Raw genomic sequence first — 21,784 nt, 5'->3', positions numbered from 1 at the left:
TCTGACTCTCAGTTTCCTGGACTTTTGGGAAGAGTCAATGAAACCGCATATATGTCATCCTGCTAATACACCTCATAATATCTGGCAGGGTTTGCAGATGCCGTTCATGACCAAAAAGTGACCAAACTTACTTCTGCCGTAAGCCTATATGACCCCCAAAGTCAAGTTTCCATTTAGCCCAAGGGCCAGCCTCGCAAGACCAAGTGACCTTCCTGGGATAGGCACCTGCCCCTTTGTTGTTGGTCTCCGGCATCCTAGCCTCCTTCCTTCTCTACCCCTCCTTCTGCCAGGATCCTGACATCCTGCCCATGCTCCTGGTGACCCATTTCCAGCTCCATCCACTTTGGAAAATAGAGGATTCTCACCCTCTTTCTTTTTTTTTTGGCCGAGCCACGTGGCTTGAGGGATCTTAGTTCCCCGACCAGGGATCGAACCCTGGCCACAGCAGTGAAAGCACCAAGTCTTAACCACTGGACGGCCAGGGAATTTCCCTCACCCTCTTTAATGGAGCAAGCTTCTAGAAGATAAACAAGCCCTCACCTACTAAAAATAGGTTACATCTCATAACATTATGAATTTATTAAAAAACAAAATGCAGCACACAAAATTCTCCCTTTGAAGGAAAGAGTGGACAGAACAAGAGCACAGAGGGATAAAAATGAGAGGCCCTGTTCATGCTGTCCCGTGTCTAAAACACAGTGCCCAGCGCGGTTATCCAGGCGCTCCATCAACAGCAGTGGAGTGCTCAGAGGCAAAGGTTCTGCAGGCAGGCAATCCAAATTCAGGTCCTGGCCACACCGCTTGCTAATTCTCCCACCCAAGGCAAATTGCTTAAGCATTATGAGTCTCAGTTTCTTCATCAAAAAAATGGGTAAAATAACAGTGATTACTTCATAGGATTATTGTGAGGATTCAACTAGTCAATCTAAAATTCTTAGTGCCTAATAACATTACAGATTATTATTATTATTATTATTGACACTACTTTTACCTATCCAACATGGCGCAGACCCTCAAGGAGATCACCTATGGAGAACCTATGCAGAATACAGACCTGTTGATAACCACAGTTTCCAAAGCACTGTGATTAGTGGAATGAACAAAATGGTAGAAGAACTCAGGGGAGAGTTCTTCTTAACGTCCTTAGGAAACCTTTAACCTCATCCGGTGATGCCTGGCATCAGACTTGCAGAGGTTATAATCTAGGTCTTTGCTGGGGCAAGCTTTGGGCCAAAGTGGGGTGGTGTGTAGGGGCGGAGGAGGGAGCTCTTGCAAGGACTGGAAGTGACTCAGAGACACTTTAAAGTGACAGAATGGGGAGTGTACCTGTCAGCACTTCTCTGACTGATTCACCTTCACCAGGGCACGAGCAAGCCCTAAGTAGGCTGGGGGTGGCCCCCGTCAGTGACACACACACACACACACACACACACACACATATGCGCGCGCACGCGCGAACCCCTTGCCCCTCCAGGTATTGCTCATAGGTAATACTCCCTCCCCCTCCCCCTCCCCTCTACTCTTGATGGTCACTTTGACCAGATGACACCAGTACAGAGAGACCAAAGTTTAAATAGGCACACGAAGGTGGGGGGAGGGGGGACTGGCTCAGGTCTCACTGTCACAGAGTGTCTAATATTTCCACTGGTGAACTTATCCCCCCAAATCACCACAGAGATAAATTGCCTTAAAAGAAGTTTTTGCCAAACTTGTCTCCATCACCACGGCACTATATAAATTGATGTATTTTTTAAAAAAAAATAAATCCTGTACTTATCCTGAGAAGAGCTCAATTACACTGCATTGCACCAGGGCACTATATAAATTGATGTATTTAAAAAAAATTCCTGTACTTACCTTGCGAAGAGCTCAATTACACTGCATTGCCTTTGTGTGTGTGCTAAAAGTTAATTTGTTACATAAATGTGAATTCAACAAGGGCAGAAATTTTGAGCTGTTTTGTCCTTTGTAGTATCCCTTGTTTGTAGGAAAGTGGCACATAGTAAGTGCTCAGTTAACATTTGTTGAAGAAAGAAATAAATGAAATGTACACACTTTCAATAAGCCACCATTTTCCTGACCTTAATAATCAGCTAATAGGTTCTCAGCCTAGGGCAGTGCTCTTCCAACCCGGGAGACAACTGGAAATATGAAGGGGTGGTTTTAGTTGTCACAATGACTATGAGGTGTCTACTGGCATTTAGCGCCATGGAGTGAGGGAAGTAAATGTCCGGTAGTGCCAAGGACGGCCTCAACCAAAGAAATGTCAATGTCACCCGGGTCAGAAACATAACTTGGGTTGCCAGCTCCTTAGGGACCTGTGTCTCCGGGTGTGACAAAGGCTGGGTGTTTAATAAAGTTCAGCTAAAGGGACAGGAGGGAACAGAGTAGGAGGGCAAGGGGGTGGGGAGGTGCGGGGTGTGAGGCGGGGCAAAAAGATAGGGTTGCTAGTAGGGAAAATGCCTCCCTGGGCTTAAGAGAAACCCAGTCCTTTGCATCTTCTGATGCTCGCAGGACATTTAAAAGAGAGGCTCTGCCACATTGGAGTGTACTGAAAGCTTTTGGATGAAAGGCAAGATCCCTGAGTCCCGCCAGGAAAATCCCACTATGCATTCCAGGCCAGCAGCCAGGGCCTGGCAGCCCCTCCGTGCCCTCAAAAGGCAGTTCAGCAAGTTTTGCTCCCAGTGCCCTCTAAGGAGTGAAGGTGATCCCACCCAGCCGGGATTTGTTCCCGGCGCGCGCAGCGTGTAGGAAAACCGCCCAATTGGGAAGCCCGGGCTGCATTTCCGCCCGGGACTGATTGAGCTCGCACCTCCCAGCCGGCGCCCCGCGCCCACTAGGTGGCGCCTGCGCTCTAGTGGGCGCCTCTCCGGCGCAGACGAAAGCGACCGCGGAGCCCGGCGACAGGTCGAACCGGAGTCTCAGGATTGCGGGCACCGGAGGGCAGCGCCGACAGCCAAGGTAGGATTCCTGAGCCCCGGGCGTTTCCCGCGAACCTCTGTGGTGAGGCGTGGGCGGCGTGGCGGCCGCCGAGCCCTGCCGGCGGTCTCCGCGGACGACTAGACAGGTCGGAGCGGCCGCACGTGTCGTTGCCTGTGGGGACCTGGAGACCCGCAGTCGCCAAGCTGGGCCTAGGGGCAGGGCTGGACGCCAGGTCGCTCGCACGCAAACATCCTCCACTAGCTGGTTCCTCTGGAGAGCCTGCCCGAATCCCCGAACAGCCAGTCCTAGGAGGAGAAAAGAGTTCCTGCCACCCAGAGCGACTTCAGCTTTGGAGCTGAGTGCTAATAAGATCCAAAGCACCATTTCTCCAACTTGCCTGCCCATTGGAGTCGCTTGGGGAGCACTGAAAAATACTGATGCCCCGTTTCCCTCCCACCCCACCACCTCCGAGACTCAGATGTAGGAGGTCTGGGTTGGGGCCTGGGCATCTGGACATTTCAAAGCTTCCCAGGAGCTTCCCAGCTAGCAGCCAAGTGTGAGGATCCTTGATTCAAAGGGTTGGAGAAAAAGGAGGACGGTTGTCGCAGCCCAGAATGCTGATTCTTCTCCTCCTCCTCCTTCTTCAACATGCCTTTTAAGCAGGAAATATCTCCACCTTTGAGCTGTCAAACCCAAGATAACAAACCAACATCTTCCCTCCCAATAGGGCTGGTTCTGAAAGGGTTGAACTCGGAAGTGGGCAGGGAACAGAAAGACACAGATGTAGAATATGAGAAAAGACTCATGAGAGAGGCAGGTTTCTTTTTACCCAGATCCTACAGAAGTTCAGGGGGCCTCCTGGAGCAGCCCTCATCATATTAGTAAATGTTACATTTACACCAAAGCGGTTATGAGCATAGGCTTGGAGTTCCCAGAGCCAGCCCTTCGTGGGCTGTGTGACCCTTGAAAACTCATGGAACCCCTCCTAGCCTCAGTTCCTTCATCTGCAAAATGGGTATGATAGTATCATATAAAACTCTTAGAGTTGCCATGGGAATTATTGCCCATAAGAGGTAATGTTTACTACGGACCTGCCTGTGCCTGGCACAGTGCTAAATGCTTTCTTCGCATGGTCACATCAACTCATCACCGTAACCCACAAGGTACTACTCTAACTACCCCATTTGATAGTGAAGGAAGCTGGGGCTCAGAGAGGTCAAGGAACTTGCTCAGGGTTAAATAACTAATAAAAGGCAGGTCCTGTGTTTGAACCCAGGCAGTCTGATTCCAGAGCCCATGGCAAAAGTACAATAATCTGCTGTTTCCCTTGTTGGCAGAGGAAACATAGAAAAAGCACTTAGCACAGGGCAGCTCGTGGTGCCTGCTCCGTAAACACTAGCTGTCATTGCTGCCAATGAAGCACTTTCACTGAATTGACTCATGTGTTCATTTAAACTGGATTTATTATTGAGAGCCTACTATGTGCCAGGCTGTTTTCCAGGCGCTAGAGGTAAAACGGTAAGACAGAGGTAAACCAGTCCTCAGTGAACTCACATGCTAGTGAATGAGAGAAATGGGAAGAAAGTACAGTGGATCCTCATTATTTGCAGATTCCGTATTTGCAAATTCTCCCACTCGCTAAAATTTATTTGTCACCCCCAAATCAATAGCCACAGTGCTTCTCGTGGTCATTCATGGACGCAAACAGTGGCAAAAAATTTGAGTCGCTCAACACACGTGTTCCCAGCTGAGGTCAAAACAAGATGACACTGCTTTCTTGTTTCAGCTCTCAGAACTGTGAACAAGTGTCCTTTTTGTGGTCTATTTAGTGCCATGTGTTTTTTTTGTTTGTTTGTTTGTTTTGCATTTTTGTGCTTTCTGTTGGTGATTTTGCTGTTTACAGTCACCCCCAAACATAGTGCTGAAGTGCTGTCCAGTGTTCCCAAGCACAAGAAGGCTGCGATGTGCCTTACGGAGAAAATGTGTGTTAGATAAGCTTTGTTCAGGCATGAGTTGTAGTAGTATTGGCTGTGAGTTCAATGTGAATGAATCAACAATATATATTAAATAAGGAGTCTTGAAACAGAAACCACATAAAATAAGGTTAGGTATTGATCTGTTGATGAAAATGTGACCAGAGGCTTGCAGAAACCTAACCTTAGGTTTTTCCCTTAGGAGCAATAGATCAGTATTTGCCAGTTCCATGTTCATGGCAACTTTATAGAGTATAACCACTGTGAATAATGAGAATTGACTCTAATTAGACATCACTGCACATGCACTGAGAGAATCAAGCACAAAGATGGAGAGGCATACAGAAAGGCATACATATGGATTAGGGGTCAGAAAGGCTGAGAAGCAGCCAGGGTGGGGGGTGAGATGAGGAGAAAGTATTTCAGGCAGAAAAAGCAGCATGTGCAAAGGCCCAGAGGTAGGTGAGAACTTGGCAAAGTCAAGGAGCTCAAGGAGAGCCAGTGTGCAGGGAGTGTAGTGGTCAGAGGAAGCAGAGGCCCGATAATATGATAATATGCTGGAGAGGGAGGCTGGGGCCAGGTGGCAGTGTTTTGTGGGCAGCCCACCTTTCGTCCAGTTACCACAGTAATCCTGGCAGACTGGGCGGGGTTGTTTCCACCTTTGACAGGTGATGAAATTGATGCCCCAGGCAGTTATATGCCTTGCTCAAAGCTACACCACAGGTAAGCAGCAAAACCCATCTCCCCACCCCCATCTTAATCTAATGTTGAACAGACATCTGAGTGTTGATCTGAGATCCAGGACACGATCCTGGGCTGGAGATTTGGTTTGATTTGGGGAAGAATGAGTAACTGAAGCCATCAAGAGTCGATGAAACCACCCGGGACAATGGGCAGAGTGTGGGGAACAAAAGGTCTTATGCCCTTTTAAAAATCAATAAAATTACTCCTGGTGTAAAAACATTAATGCCTCAGTGGGGGAGTCCTAGGTACCTGCAGAGGGCAGACGGAGTCATGAGGGTGGTCACAGAGATGTAGGAAAAGGAACTGTGAACATCTGATCCAAAAACCCCCTAAATACTAGGTCTGGTGATGGGCTTCCCATCCACTGGGCAACCAGGTCTCAATCTGCCTCTTGTCCCTGCAGGATAATGATCTTGAATAGGGGTCAGCAAACTCTTCCGTAAAGGGCCAGATAGTAAACGTTTTGAGCCTCGTGGACCATATATGGTTTCAGCTGCAACTACTCAACTCTGTAGTTATGGAGTAAAAGTGGCCATAGACAATATGGGAATGAATGAGTGTAGCTGTGTTCCAATAAAACTTTATTGATGGACACTGAAATCTGGGTTTCATATCATTTTTATGGGCCATAAAATGTTATTCTCCTTTTGATTTTTTTCCCCCCAACCATTTAAAAACCATTCTTAGCTCACAGGCTGTACAAAAACAGGCAGTGGGAGAGCCCATGGGCCGTGGGCCGTAGTTTGCTGACTCGATCGAGAATCATGGACCTAAGTGTCAGAAGGAGACTAAATGTCCTCCTGGTTGAATTCTTACCTGACTCATGAATCTCCGTGGAACATTCTCAGCCATTTCTCAAGCGCCACAGTTAAACTGTGCCATAGCTGGGGCTTCCCCGAAGTAGATCATGAGACCAGGACTTGGGTGCCCGGAATTCATTTGGGAGGTGATCCCAGAAAGCCCAGTGAGAGTGAAACGGACCGGAGAAGGGAGGAGAGCCAGTAGAGGATGCGTCGATGAGTGAGTTACCTTGGAGCAAACGGCTCAGTCTCTCTGGGGCTGCTCGGAGACACTGTGCGTCCCAGCAAACCCCCAACTTCTGCGTGCGGTCAGGAGTACGCAGCCTGCCACCAGAAAATGTCTTCGAGTAGAAAGAAGTGAGAGGCAGGCGGGGTGTCTGGAAACTGTCTGCAGGTTTCCTCCGGGGGGCGCTGGGGAGCGCGGTGGTCTATGAAATGTTTCTGACTGCTTTTTGAAGTGTGCTGATCATACCACTGGATGCCTGGTGGGATGATTCGGTATGGTAGAGCACTGTAGTGCTAAAGATGACGAAGCCTCATTCTTGGAGAGGCATTTCCTTTTTAAACCGTCCCTTTGATCCGGCCCTGCCTCTCTCCCTAGAGCAGGAGCTGCAACCACACGGGCCTTTCACTTCCTTAAACTTGCCAGACTCTGCCTTCTGACTACAGTCAACAAAAGAAGTTTCAGTGAAGTACCAGACCGTTTTGGTAACACTTGCTCGTCTCCCTTCTTACGGAAAAGGCAGCAGTCCTCAAACTCAGGGGGTGGAACAGGCAACAGTAGCTAGCTAAAATTTGATAACATTGTTTCATGTTTATTTGTACAGTTTCCATCTATACCTGACAAGTGTTTCTGGCTTTGCCTTTGCAGTAGTAATATAAAGTTTCCTTTCAAATAAATTTAGATAAATAATGTGTCTACTTAGAAATAGTATAAATGGTATGAGATTATAATAAAAAATAATAGTTGCTACCACTTGCGGAGCACATAATGTGTGCTGGGCGCTATCCTAAGCATTTTGCATGTATAATTTAATCAATCTTCACCACAGTCACATGGGTTAAGTACTATTTGAGGTAGGTACTATTATTAGTGGAGAAAACAGGCATGGGAAAGTAAGGTAACTTGCCCAAAGTTATGTAGCTAGTAAGTGACAGGACTGGAAAATGAACCCAAGCGTTTCTGTTTCCGTTTGTATTCCTAATCGCCAAGTTACACTGCCTCTCACAAACGTGACAGAAGAAAGAAGAAAAATAAAAGTGGTGATATTTGAATGACTGATATTAAAGGAAAGCTGCCTTTAAAAGTTCCGCTTTTTTTATCTCACCGAAATCTCTCTCCCTGTATCTGCCACCCCTTGGTTGTCATACTTTCTTCTGGAGCCCCAGGGAACAAATCTTTCCCCTTTGCATCACTGCAGTCCTTCAGGTATTTGATGACAGGGAACTGGTTGGCCCTCCCGGATCTTCCCTGCTCTAGATTAAACGTTGCCAATTCCTTCTGCTTGTTTTCTGTCATGTGTTCTTGGCATCTTGCCCCAAGCACAGGATCTCTTTCTTCCTTATTCTTTCTTATTCCAACAGAACTTATTTTGGTCGCTGTAGCACTTTTCTTGCAGGCCTCCCACAGCTCATGCCGGGCTCAGGGTAGACGGCTGCGGTCGGGGTGATTGACGTGGCAAAGCGCAGCTGGCTAGCAGTGTCAGGAGAAGCACCCCTCAGGGCCAATGTGGCGAGGGCTGGGGGCTGGAGATGCTGCTCATTCTTTGCAGGTCGGAGATGGAGTGCCTTTCGTGCACATGGAACTGATCAGGCTAGCAAGGACAGAATCACCAAATTCACAGCAGCCTGGTGAGGAAGCCAGACCACAAATATATTAAATCACAATGGGACAAGCACTGTGAAGCAGCCTGAAAACTTCATGTCAGCCTATCAGCACATTCTTTCCCCTGTAGGAAAGTCACAGGGGATGCCAGATTCTACTTAGAAGCTTGGCATTCCTGGAATCCAAACAAGGTGAACAAGATGAATGATTTTAATAGCCAGGATGGCCTAAGATATTTGTATCCTCTGAGGGATACAGCGGTCCAGAATGGCAGCACTACTGGCCTGATTCCCCATCGCTGTGCTCATGATAGACGTGACTAATCAATTACCGAATCTTTGCCTTCCTACTGCTCCCTGGACCAACCTTAAGATCCCTATCAAGAGAGAATTCTGGGAAGCTCTGAGCTGGCTGGAATGCTCAAGGGATTCCCACTACCCTGGACAATGTGGGAGAAGATAGACTCTCAAAGACTTGCTCTTTCTTACCCCCTTTTCTCAGCTCCTCAGACATCACCATTTCTCTCTACCTAATATTTTTCAGCTTATGTTAATACAATTGGCTTTTTTTTTTTCCATTGTCAAGTCTTGATTTGATTTCCAGGCCTTGCTCTTCCTGCTTTGTCCAGAGATACATCCTGTCCTGTGCTTAAGAACTTTTGCAGATCAGTCATCACAGACATTTTGTATGCATTCTACTGATGTAGTGTCCCCACATTTTGGGGTGTCTTGCTGTGTACCTCCAAGTAACAGCTTCTTGCAACCAAGAAGCAGCTTTCTGGGATATAGAGTTTTGCTCCATTATAGAATCGGCAGCATCACAATTTTAAGCTGTTACTACTGTTATCACTCGTCTATTCCTGAGGACTGGGATACAGGTGGCACTGGAGAGGGAGGGGGTGGAAGAGGAGGCTTAAGGCACTAAATCCAAATTATTGAGTTTGCTGCTTATGAGCATTGGTTATGCTTATCCAAAGAGTTAGGAGTCCTGTTATTTTGGAGCAAGCAGACCTTTTGCCAGCCTTTAAAAAATGTACATTTTGTTAAACAACAGGATCTACTGTATGGCACAGGCAACTATACTCAATATCTTGTAATAACCTATAATGGAAAAGAATCTGAAAAAGAATATGTATATATATACACACACGCACCTATATGTACGTATGTATAACGGAATCACTTTGCTGTACACTTGAAACTAACACAACATTGTAAATTAACTCTACTTCAATTTTTAAAAATGTACGTTTTGTGCGTAACCTCTTTTCCCACTCATAGGAAGAACCTTGACTTACATAAAGGAAGATGAAATGCATATAGAGAATTTGTGGCTCCTGGGGCTGCAGAGAAAGGCCTCCTTGAGCTCCTCAAGAGGAAAAGTGGGCCCTGCCCCTCAGGGGCTGCCCAGTCTGACAGGGGAGATCCACTTCGCACATTAGGAAGGCTGCCAGTCCAGTGAGAGAGGCACAGTCCCTAACCTCGAGGAGTCTGATGGAGGAGAGGCATGCAGTGTCCTTGGAGTGAACTGTCTCCCTCCCTGCAGATTCTGCTGTATCTGCTGCTTCTCTTCAGTCTGTCATCAGGCAGGTGGTGCGCCTGACTTCATTCACAGCTCCGCTACAGCTGTGCAAATGCGCACCAGAAGGCCAGGGGTTCTGAGGGTCAACCCAGGAATTTGTTTGTTTTTAATAGACTTTATTTTTTTAGACCAGTTTAGATTTACAGAGAAATTGAGACGATAGTACAGAGAGTTCCCATATACCCCACACCCAGGTCCCCCTACTAACCGTTTGTTAACCCATAGTCCATTTGTTATAATTAATGAACCATACTGATACATTATTAATAACACAAGCCCATAGTTTATTCAGATTTTCTTAGTGTTTACCTAATGTCCTTTTTCTATTCCAGGATCTTGTCCAGTGTCCTACATTGCATTTAGTTGTCATGTCTCCTTAGGCTCCTGTTGGCTGTGACAGTGTTTCAGAACTCCTTTGTTTTGGATGACCTTGCCAGTTTTGAGGGGTACCACTCAGATGTACTGTAGAATACCCTGCTATTGGAATTTGTGTGATATTTCTCTCATGGTTGGACTAGGGTTATGGGTTTTGGAGAGGAAGACCACAGAAATAAAGTGCCTTTTTTCATCACATCACATGACGTGTCCATAATATCAACATGACTTACCACTGTTGCTACTACCTTGGATCACCTGGCTGAGGTAGCATTGGTCAGGTTTCTCTGTGAAGTTACTCTGTTTCCCCTGTTCCATACTGTTCTCTTGGAAGGAAGTTTTTTTTTTTTTTTGCGGCACTGTGCACCATGTGGGATCTTAGTTCCCCGACCAGGGATTGAACCCGCACCCCCTGCATTGGAAGTGCAGAGTCTTAACTACTGGGCCAGCAGGGAAGCCCAGGAGGATTATTATGTGCAGCCCACGCTTAAGGGAGTGGGCGGTCTGTCCCCGTACTTTAGGGTCATGTGTCTACGTAATTTATTTAGAATTCTTCGTGGGAGGTTGGGCTCTTCTCTCCCAATGATTAATTTTTTTTAATTTGTAATAGTGTGGACTTGTGGATTTTACTTTATACCCCAGGCTATCATCCAATACCACTTTGTTTCGTTGCTCAGATTATTCCAGCTTTGGCTACTGGGAATGGAATTTATGTTTTTAAACTAGCTCCTGAGGCTTTCTTATATGTATTCCAGTTTGGGACCCATGTAGGCCTGGGTTCGCACTCCAGCCCCACCACTAACTGGCTGTGTGTGTGTGCACGCGTGTGCGTGTGTGTGCGCGCATGTGTGTGTGTGCGCGCGCGCTCTCTCTTGACAGGCTGCTTTATCCCTGGGGCGTCGGTTTTCCCAGCTGAAAGTGGAGCTGAGATTGCTACCTGCCGCTTAGGGTTATTAAGATGCATTTAGTAAGTACTCTGTCGCTAGAAGTTGTTATTGTTGTCAGTTCACAATCCGTCGGCATCTGGCTTCAGAAGGCTACAAATCAAGGCCAAGTATGCCTTTACAGTGCTTCCCTGCAAAGACCACAGGCTGGTGTGGCAGAGAAGTTCCTGCACGGGGTGCCCTTCTCCCAGGTCGCCTCCCCTCCCTGCCGACCCAGCCTCCTCTCCCAACTTCCGCCTCTCAGTCACACCACACGCCTGCCAAACAAACAACTCACCTAGATGCCCTCCACCAATTCACACAGCTGCACGTCCTCACTCCCTCAAACCCCCCTTAAACACCACTTCCTCTGTGACACCGCGCAGCAGCCAAGCAAGAAGTCCCGCCTCCCTCCTCCACTGAACCGCCAGAGCTCCTGGCAGCTGTGTCCACTCCTGCCCGAGGGCCCTCATCACTTCAGACCCTGCGTCCTCCTCAGCACTCCTTGTCTGTGTTCATCTTTCTCTCCCGCCTGCGCACGCTGGGCTCCCACACCAGCCTGTGGTCTTGTCTGCACCCGTGGTAAGTTTTGACAAGACAGAAGAAGTAGGGGAAGGGCCATTTCCTCGGTGGGGACTGGGCCTAACTGGACTCCTCAGAGGTCGAGATGCTGACCCTAGTCACTTCCACTTTTATGTACCTGTATATGTATATTTCTAATTATGGTAAAATACGCAGGGCATAAAATTTACCATTTTAACCATTTAATTAATTAATTTTTTAAAATTTGTTTTAAATTTATTTTATTTTTGGCTGCGTTGGGTCTTCGTTGCTGCACTCTGGCTCTTCTCTGATTGCGGCGAGCAGGGGCTACTCTGTGTTGCGGTGCGCGGGCTTCTCATTGCGGGGACTTCTCTTGTTGCTGAGCACAGGCTCTAGGGCACACCGGCTTCAGTAACTGTGGCACGCGGGCTCAGTAGTTGTGGCTCTCGGACTCTAGAGCGCAGGTTCAGTAGTTGTGGCGCACGGGCTTAGTCGCTCCGCGGCATGTGGGATCTTCCCGGACCAAGGCTCAAACCCGTGTCCCCTGTGTTGGCAGGTGGATTCTTAACCACTGCACCACCAGGGAAGCCCCCATTTTAACCATTTTAAAGTGCGCAGTTCAGTGGCGTTAAGTACATTTACATTGTTATAAAACCAGCCATCACCACAGTCCATCTCCAGGTGGTTCCAGAACTTTTTCATCTTCCTAAATGGAAACTCCGTACTCATTAAACAATGGGTTTAATTGTTTAATTAATTTAATTTCCTCCCCATTTTCTCCTTCCTACAGCCTCTGACAACCACCATTCCACTTTCTGTTTCTATGATTTTGACAACTCTAAGTACCTTACATATAAGGATGGATCGTTCAATCGTTGTCCTTATGTGACTGGCTTATTTCACTTCGTATAATGTCTTTAAGGTTCATTCATGTTGTAGCATACGTCAGGATTTCCTTCCTTTTTAAGGCTGAATTATATTCTGTTGTATGCATATACAGCATTTGGTTTATCCATTTATCTGTTGATGGACGTTTGGGTTGCTTCCACCTTTTGGCTATTCTGAATAATATGGCTATGAACATGGATGTACAAATATTTCTGCTTTTAATTCTTTGCAGTATATAGCCAGAGTGGATCATAAGGTAACTCTCTATTTTATCTTTTGAGGAATTGCTGGGATTTCCCTGGCGGTCCAGTGTTTAAGACTCTGCGCTCCCAAGTCAGGGGGTACAGGTTCAATCCCTGGTCAGGTAACTAAGATCCCGCAGGCCGCACAGCATGGCCAAAAATAGTAAATAAATAAAGTAAGGAAGGAAGGAAGGAAGGAAGGAATCGCCCACCATTTTCTACAGTGGCTGCACCTTTTTACGTTCCCACAAGCAATGGGCAAAGGTTCCTATTTCCCCACATCCTTGCCAACACTTGTTATTTTGTTTTGTTTGTTTTTTCATTAATAGTTCTAATAGGATCTCATTGTGGATTTGATTTGCATTTCCCTAATGATTAGGGATGTTGAGCATCTTTTCATATGCTTATTGGTCATTTGAATATCTGAAGAAATGTCTCTTCAAATCTTTTGCCCAATTTTTAATCAGTTTGAGTTTTTTGTTGTTTTGAGTCAGGAGTTCTGTGTGTATTCTGGATATTAATCCCTTATCAGATATGTGATTTGCAAATATTTTCCCCCAGTCTGCCTTTTCACTCTGTTAGTAGTGTCCTTTGATAAACAGAAGTTTTTACTTTTGATGAAGTTCAGTTTACCTATTTTTTCTTTTGTTGCCTGTGCTTTTGTTGTCATGTCCAAGAAATCATTGCCAATTCCAATGACATGAGGCTTTTTTTTTCATGTTTTCTCATAAGAGTTTACAGTTTTAGAGCCTATGTTTAGGTCTGTGATCCATTTTAGGTAATTTTTGTATATGGCATAAAGTGAAGGTCCAGCTTCATTCTTTTGTACTTGGATATCCAGTTTTCCCAACACCATTTGTTGAAAAGACTGTCCTTTCCCCATTGAGTTGTTTCGGCACCTTGTTGAAATAAGGTCATAATGGTCATTTGACTATATATGTGAGGGTTTATTTCTAGGCTCTCTATTCTATTCCACTAGTTTATATGTCTGTCTGTATGCCAGTAGCATATCGTTTTGATTACTGTACCTTTGTAATAAGTTTTGAAGTCATGAAGTTTGAGTTCTTCAGCTTTGTTCTTTTTCAAGATTGTTTTGGCTGTTTGGGGTTCCTTGAGATTCCTTATGAATTTTAGTATGGATTTTTTTATTTCTGCAAAAAACATCATTGGGATTTTGGGAGAGATTGCACTGAATCTGTAGATCACTTTGAGTAGTAGTGTCATCTTAATATTAATCCATGAACATGGGATGTCTTTCCACTTATTTGTATCTTCTTTAATTTCTTTCAGTAATGTTTTGCATTTTTCAGTGTACAAGTCTTTCACCTCCTTGGTTAAGTTTAGTCCTAAGTATTTTATTCTTTTTTGCGCTCAATTCTACTTTTTGAGGCTCCTGATACATTGCAAAATGAAGAAATATAAAACAAGATACCGGAGTGGTGGTCCATTTAAACTGTATGATCCTCTCAGTGTTTCTCAGGGGCAGCATATATAGAGAGAGTGATAGGATTATATAGTGTCAAAAGCCTAACTTGGAGTCCCTTCATAAATGTGAGGTCTCCCTATCGATTTACCACCACGTGATGGGAGGAGAGGGCCTGAGTGGTCCCTGTTACTGGGGTAGGAGTGGGAATTGCATAAATATTCTCTCAGGTGGGCCCTGCTGAGGGATCCAGCAAAGGCCTAAAGTCACCATAGGCCTAATCAAAACATCTCCCTAGAATGTGATGTTGAGAACATCCAGACCCCTTCAAAGCCCCAGGCTAGAAGACCCCAGAGTCCCAGGGTCATGGATTCTTTCTACCCGGAACAAAAACAGTCACCTAGAGGTGCAGATGAAATAGAACAACCAGCTTACCGACACCCGTAGTCTTGCTAACCCTGTGGGGATTTTGTCGGCTGTGTTGCTGGCCCACACTAGTTTCAATTTGAGGAGTTGTGTGAGGACAAAAGGTGAGGGAGCACAGCATGTGAGGGCCAGTCCCTGTTCAGGCATTTCCCACAGCCTCCTGGAAGGCTCCTAAATGGCCGCCCTCTCCTCTTCAGTCATTCAGCTGTCTTAGGGCTTTCTCGGCCATTCTTTTTCAGGCATTGGATTTATTTTGCTTCTCATTTTTTTTTGGCCTGTGGGAATGCACATACAACACAGCCACTCACACTCATGCACACACAAACCCCATTGTGTATCCCTGCTAATGTCTGCAGGATTCACAGGCTGCAATGTCTGGAGACACAGTTTCTGTCTCCTTTTCTCTCATCTTTCCTCCTTCTCCTTCCTGCTAAAGCCTGTTGTTGTCTTATCCCCAGCCGGAAGCTCCCTCTGTCATGGGGCCAGGTTCCCGGCCACTAGCTCTACTCCAGCTGCTGCTCCTACAGGCCCAGCCAACTCCTATTACCATAGCAACTGAAACTCATTTTCCATCCCTGCATTTCCACTTTGGAAAGGAAACCCATAATAGTCTTTTAAAAGAAAAAAAAATTGAGCTACATCTGGCATCATCAACTTGGACTCTACAGAATTTCTAGCTCCCCTGACTCCCTTGGTCCCCTAAAAACCCTCCCCTACTTTCCTCCGCCTGCCTCCACCCCTCCAAGTCCCAAGGCTCCTGGCTCAAAAGCAGGTTTGAGGAGAAGTCTGGGTGGGCCCTTTCTCTCTTTAAATTAATGCAAGAGGACTCTGTGCTTTGCCAACCCAAGAAGAGGATGAAGTTAGAGGCTCTATTCCATTGCATCAGGTGATGCTATCCTGTGTCATCAAGGGTAACTGTTTATTTACCTTCCCCCTGGCTGGCGAGGTCAGAGGTTGCCTGAATACGTCGTTATGTTCTCTCTGAAGATGAGGCACCCACTCTCGGACTCCCGGGCAGCATGACTCTGAGGTTTTGAGCAAGATTTGATGACTACACTCCCAGTGTGGTGGCTTGGCTGGTATATTACACATACAGGAACCTAGGAGTATGATGTGAAGGGGTTTGGGATAGCTCTCCCCTCTCCTACCCCCGACAGACTTTCCTTACTGACCTGGCCCATCCCTAGTGCCTGGAATTCCACCACTGGCTGTGAATGCCATTGGGCTCACACACCGTTTTCTACTAAAAAGGTAAAGTGCATGTTAGGTTGTGGTCAGCTTGGACACATCCACCCCTGTCGCCATACCGTGCACATGGGGCATGCTCGGTTAATGTTTGTTGGATTGAATTATCTCTTAGCAAGCATACAGTGGTTCAACAGATAACTTTCCCTGGATAGGCAGATTTTGGCAAGAAAGGATTTTCTATATTATTATTCACCACTTTTAAAAATTATCCTACTCCCCTGAACTACCCACCGCTGTCAGTATGGATAACCGAGAGTCACATGCAAAGGGCAGGAATCAGTTTCTAGTACAGCAGTTGTTTCTTCCGGCTGCTCAAAAAACAATGTGTGCCGGGAAAACAAGGAGCGTCATTAAACCCCTCCAAGGGGAAGACAGTGTTTTTCTAAACATGGGTCTTTATCTCTACAACATGCTACCACCACCCGCTCCCGCTGCCCACGTGAGCCGGGCTTTCTGAGTCACTCGTGCTGTGTTTTTGAACACAACGTGGGGGAAGAGCCTCCACGGTCTGTTCGGCTCTGGCTATGAAAAATACAAGCTGCATTTGACTGAATGACAGAAAGAAATCTGTCGAGCCAGGAAGCGTAGTAAATACTGTGACTCTCTGCAAATGTGCACAGTGCAAACAGCTTTTTCCAGTCTGGAAAAATGAAGAGATGTGTCTGTGCAAAACCAGCCAAGTCTCCTCCCCTCCTCCCTTTCCACCACTCCACCTCCACCTCCTGGCAAAGCCTCCCACCCTGCCCCAGACATTCAGTCATCAGCTTTCATCCTTTGTGACTTGCTTCGCCCCAGGAAATAACACTGCCCAGGCTCTGGGGAGATACACCAGCCTCTCCCAGGCATCTCTGAGGGATGTCTGTCTGGTTGGGTTTTGCCAGTCCTCTCCGACCTTGGCCAGATTTGGCTCACAGCACAATTGTGCGGGAAGCAGGGTGGGCCTGGTGTCTCCTATTCCCTTGCTCACAGCCTGCTTTCTCCTCCCCTTCAATCTTCCCCAGTTTGCTTTGAAAGAACCTTTATCCCATCCCGACTTCCATGGGACAGGGTTTAGAGGGAAGACTTGCAAAAGGTGAGGGTTTAAAAGCCTTCGCTTTGGGCTAGTACAGGGGGCGGAGGTGCAATGGGAAATTTCCCAGTGACTCAAAGACCACCAGGGCCAGGACAACCTTTGGTTGGTACAGTTTCTATACAAGAGGGACTTACAGGGAAAATCTGGGTCTGCACCTTGTCTTGAAGATACATTTGCATAGCAACTATGCTGTTTTTGCCTCGATGGCATGTTTGGGGCTGGGGGTAGTGCTGACAAAGACAGGGCACAGGACCGTAAACACCCGTCCACTGGCGTGTTGCACCAGAGAACACGTATCCAACTGCAGTTCAGTGTATTGGATGGAGTACTGGGGTGGGAATCGGAAGAAATGGGTTAGAACCCTGGCTCCCATGAGTAGGGAGTACGTGTGTCATTCACCGCTGTGTGCAAGCCTGCTGGCAGCATGTGCTCCACTAATGGTTGTTGAGTCAGTGAGTGAATGAATGAGCCAATAACCTTGGATGCTTTGCCCCTTGAGCCTCAGTTTCCTCCTCTGTAAAAAATAACATAAAAAATCTAACCTGCCTAGCTCACCAGGAGAGTGCTTGTGTGTGTGTGTGTGTGAAAGAGAGAGAGAGAGGACAAAAGTATGAATTTTCTCTGTCCTCTGTTGTAAACTAGAATTAAGAAGTCAGTTTTTCTCAGGTTCTATGCTTTACCCTTAGTATCTGTGTCCTTCCTCAGGAGGAGGGACTATATTCCAGTGTCCCCTGAGCACTTAGCTCTCCATCCTATATTCTGGGCACCCTAAGGACTGGAGACCATTTTAAATGCTTTCAACTGAGCAGTTTAAATCAGAGAACAATGTTGTTTTTTTTTTTGAGAACAATGATTTTTAAGGTTGGCTTATGACCAGTGCCACGTTGGTCCCATACTTGGCTCCAGAACTCCCCTGAAACCCTCCCCAGGATGGAGCTTGCCTTAGCACAAACAGTAGCTTTTCATCCGGTGCTAGGGAGAATCTGACCTCCAGATCTCTGCCCATGCTGTTTCCTCTGCCTGAAATGCTCCCCTTCCCTTTTCCTTGTCTCGTTGCAGCTCATCCTTCAGATCTCAGCCTAGACCTCACTTCTCCCAGAATACGTTCCCCCCACACCCCCGCAGCCTATCAGGTCACGCTTCCTCCTCCGTGCCCTCTCCACGTCCACTTCCTCCATCTGAGGGCTTAACCCCGCTGAATGGCATCTTCCCATTCACTTGTCTGATTCCCTCATAAACAGTGGGTCCCCTGAGGACAAACACTGTGTCTTTCTTGTTCATCAATGTAATCTCAGCGCATATCACAGTGTCAGATACCGAGAAGGTGCTCAATAAATATATATTGATTAGATGAACAGCAACAGTGTATTGGTGAAATGAGAGAGAGACAGGAGTCATGAAGGTTCTCTTAGGAGGGTATTGTATTTACTGAAGTATAGAAACAACACTTCTCCTTCTACCAAAATGGCTTGCACGCAGGCAAAGCATGCAAATCCAGACCCAGAGATTCACGCGCACACCCTGCTGCAGGCAATCGCTTGTGCAATGTACTTTCCCTTGCTCTGAAACTCTCTCTTGTCATCTCCTCCCACGCATCTTTCTCATTCCCTGTATACAGGGAATTGCAAGAATAAAAGAACCTACCTGGTAGAGTAAAGGTAATGCCAGAGAAAGAGATTCCATGATCGTACCTTTTTTTTTTTCTTCTTCTTTTTTTGGCCACACCCCGAGGCTTGTGGGATCTTCGTCCCCCAACCAGGGATTGAACCCGGGCCGCTGTAGTGGAAGCACGGAGTCCTAACCGCCAGGGAGTTCCCATGCCTAAAAGCTTTTCTCATCTCTCCCTGCCTTCTAGATTACTGCACCATCCCATTGTGAGGAAATTTTACTTACCGTTATTATGTACAAATCAGGAAGACACCTGAACTTTAAAAAAAAAATAGCTTAGTGCATGTTTCTGCCGGCTATTAGGAGTCCTCCCAGGTGTGTCTTTGGGCAAATAGCTCCCAGCTCTGTGCCTCTTTTCTCTCTCACAGAGATGAGGAACAGAAGTTGTCCTCAAAGCACAATGTGACTTTTGGGGGGAAAGAAAGAGCTCCTTAAGGATGCAGAGTTGCTGGTCATGGTTTTGTCAACCCTGAGAGGAAGGAAGGTGTCACTTGCTTCTTCCATGGGCAGGTGAATTTTAAGTTGTCTTGAAAGTTACCTTGAATGTGGTCAGAGGCTGAAGTGTCGACTTGCCTCCCCCAAAGAAAGTGTTCTGAGCTAGCCACATGAACTGCCTTGGGGAGGAGGAGAATTTCTAAAGGGGATGGGAGCGTTGTTGGTAAGGACCCAACTGGTAGCAGATCCAGCGTGGTAACATGACAGAAGCCTGCGAGTGTTTTATGAGCCCGGGAACAGCAGGCAGGGCTACCTCCTTCCTGTGCCAGGCGATGCCCTTTGCCCCGTGGCTGCCTCTGACCTCTTCCTGGCTACTTCTGCCAGCGCTGCCGACCGCACTGCAGGTGTAGAGGACCAGTTACTAGGTCTGGGCTGCAAACCAGGGGTGCTTGGGTGAACTCGCACTGCGAGACAGATCTTATTGAGCTCCTAATGTCAGCCTTTGCAATATGTTCCATCAAAATCAGTTCCCAAACTGGGAGACTTCACGTAAAATCCAGATCTCCACGTCTTTGGAAAAATGGAAGATGTGGCAACACCAGGCTCACGTTCTTCCACAAGAATAACCAGCCAGAGGTGAATGGCTGCTGCCCCCTCCAGAGAGGACTCGCTGTCTCCAGGCCCCGCTGCTGCTACCCAGGGCTCCTCCAGGCTGAAACCAATGTCCACTGCCTTTTATCATTATGTTACCTGCTGGGCCCCGTGAAGGCACCTGAGGGTCTCTCCCTGGGTGGGGAACCTTCTGTCCCCCAGGTGCTTCATGATGCACTGAGTCCCTTTTCCTCCCTCACCCTGTTGGTGCTGATGTGTCCGGTGTTTCAGTGCTGAGGACTGGCTTCTTTCTGCCTCTAAGTTGTGAGTTGCCATCATCATGAAGAAACACAAGGCCACAGGCTAAGGAGCAGGCAAGGACCTGTTCTTCCCTTCCCAGATAACACACTCCCACTCCAGCAGTAACCTTCTGGGAATCATGCCCGTTTCTTTTCTTCTTTCTATTCCATTAGTGGTTTTCAAAGAGGACGTTTCAGCCAGATAAAGGAAGCAGCTGGCACTGTATCAGGCCTCCTGCAGGATGAGTGTTTTGGGGGGAGTCAGGGCTTTCCTGTGATTTGTTTTCGTACCTGGTAAGTTGGGATCTCCCAGGTCATTGAGGTGTGCTCTCCTAAGGAAGGAATCAGGGCCTGCTTAACTTTGATCATTGAAATCACTGTTCTCCTTGCCCTTCTTTCATAAACAAGGAAATTGGAACAGAGCTAAGAGAGGCTTTTTCATGCACTTCAGGAAAGAATGAGCAATGGAAAAAGGAAATTGAGAGCTTTGGGGAGTTTATAGCAGAGGAGTATTTGAGTTTGAAATAGGAGCTGGGAATCCATATGTTTGGGAGGAAAGAAAAGAAAAGACCCTCCACACGCACAGAGCTTCAAGGGTACGTGCGGAAATAGCTATGGCAAAGGCGGCAGGGAAGCCCACGTGGGCTTTATCAGACCCAGATGTTCAGGCAGCAGTCCTCAGGATGCCCATGAAAGGGTCCAGAGCCAGAGCCTGCTGTGCTGGACTCGGTGTTTTCTTAACTACCGAGAAGCATGTGAAATCAGTGGCCAGGAGCTTTCCACCGTGCGCTCAATGAATCCGTGAGGCCCAGCCGGGGTCTTCGCCACACCAGTTACACACAGGCTGGGCTGCCTCTCGGCAAGACTTGGATGTGGACAAGACTGGCTCACCTAGCCCCGGTCCTTGCCTGTCAGCCCCCGTCAAGCGGGGGCTGCCAACTTGCCTCTGCTGCCCTCTGCCCCAGACTAACCTTGGGATACAGGAGTTGGAAAGCCTGGGTTTAGCTCTCAATTCCACCTTGCATAAATGACTTAAACTCTCTGAGCCTCAGTTTTACCATCTTTAAAATGGGGAGAAAACATTTGTGAGGTGCATACAAGATATAAAGAATAAAGCGCAAAACATGTTTTTTAAATCATGTTTTTTTAATTATTCATAATTAAAATATTACTATGGAATATTTCAAACATATGCTCATGTGGACAGAATAAACCCTCATGTACTGGTAACCTTGCTTCAACAATGATCAACTAATGGCCAATCTTTTTTTGGGGGGGGGGCGTAGTTGTTTTACAATGTTGTGTTAGTTTCTACTGTACAGCGAAATGAAGTAGAGTTCCCTGTGCTATACAGCAGGTTCTCGTTAGTTATCTATTTTATACATATTAGTGTATATATCTTATTTCATCTATATTTCCACCTACTTTCCCCATCCCCCCGTTATTTTGCAGCAAATCCCAGATAGCGTATTATTTGATCCCATTATCACACTTACATGGATGACCTGCTCCCTTAACCAACTGAAACGTATCCAATTCTCAGATGTCCCTTTCTGCACCCTTTTCCTCTTCCAGAGTGCCACCATTACCAGCCCAGCCATGCACCTGGTACCCTAAACCCCTCTCAAAGCCATTATTCCTCCAAAACTGTCACCACTGATAGCAGCTCAGGTTGTAAGCCCTGGAGTCCTGAGAGGTATTTGCATTTTACCAGAGTCTGGTATCTTCAGAGAAAAGAGTGGAACTCTAGGGAATCCCTGGTGGTCCAGTGGTTAGGGGTCCGTGCTTCCACTACAGTGGGCACGG

The 21,784-nt window shown here is 46.9% G+C and overlaps 1 protein-coding gene across 2 annotated transcripts in view; it reads left to right on the top strand.

The window, feature by feature from the left end:
- Nucleotides 1-2,877: 2,877 nt before the first annotated feature.
- CHD9 (chromodomain helicase DNA binding protein 9) overlaps nucleotides 2,878-21,784 on the top strand; it is a 244,345-nt gene continuing 225,438 nt past the window's right edge. Inside the window, exon 1 of one of the 2 annotated variants that reach the window (XM_082862789.1) lies at nucleotides 2,878-2,961. The gene's annotated coding sequence lies outside the window, so the exon portion shown is untranslated. The remainder of the gene's footprint in view (nucleotides 2,962-21,784) is intronic. The other variant, XM_082862785.1, reaches the window with a different exon arrangement.

The sequence above is a fragment of the Leucopleurus acutus genome, assembly GCF_964270905.1.
Source record: "Leucopleurus acutus genome assembly, chromosome: 20".
In the NCBI taxonomy this organism is placed as follows: domain Eukaryota; kingdom Metazoa; phylum Chordata; class Mammalia; order Artiodactyla; family Delphinidae; genus Leucopleurus; species Leucopleurus acutus.
Note: the sequence above shows the minus strand (reverse complement) of the source record. Positions and strands in the feature narration are given on the sequence as shown.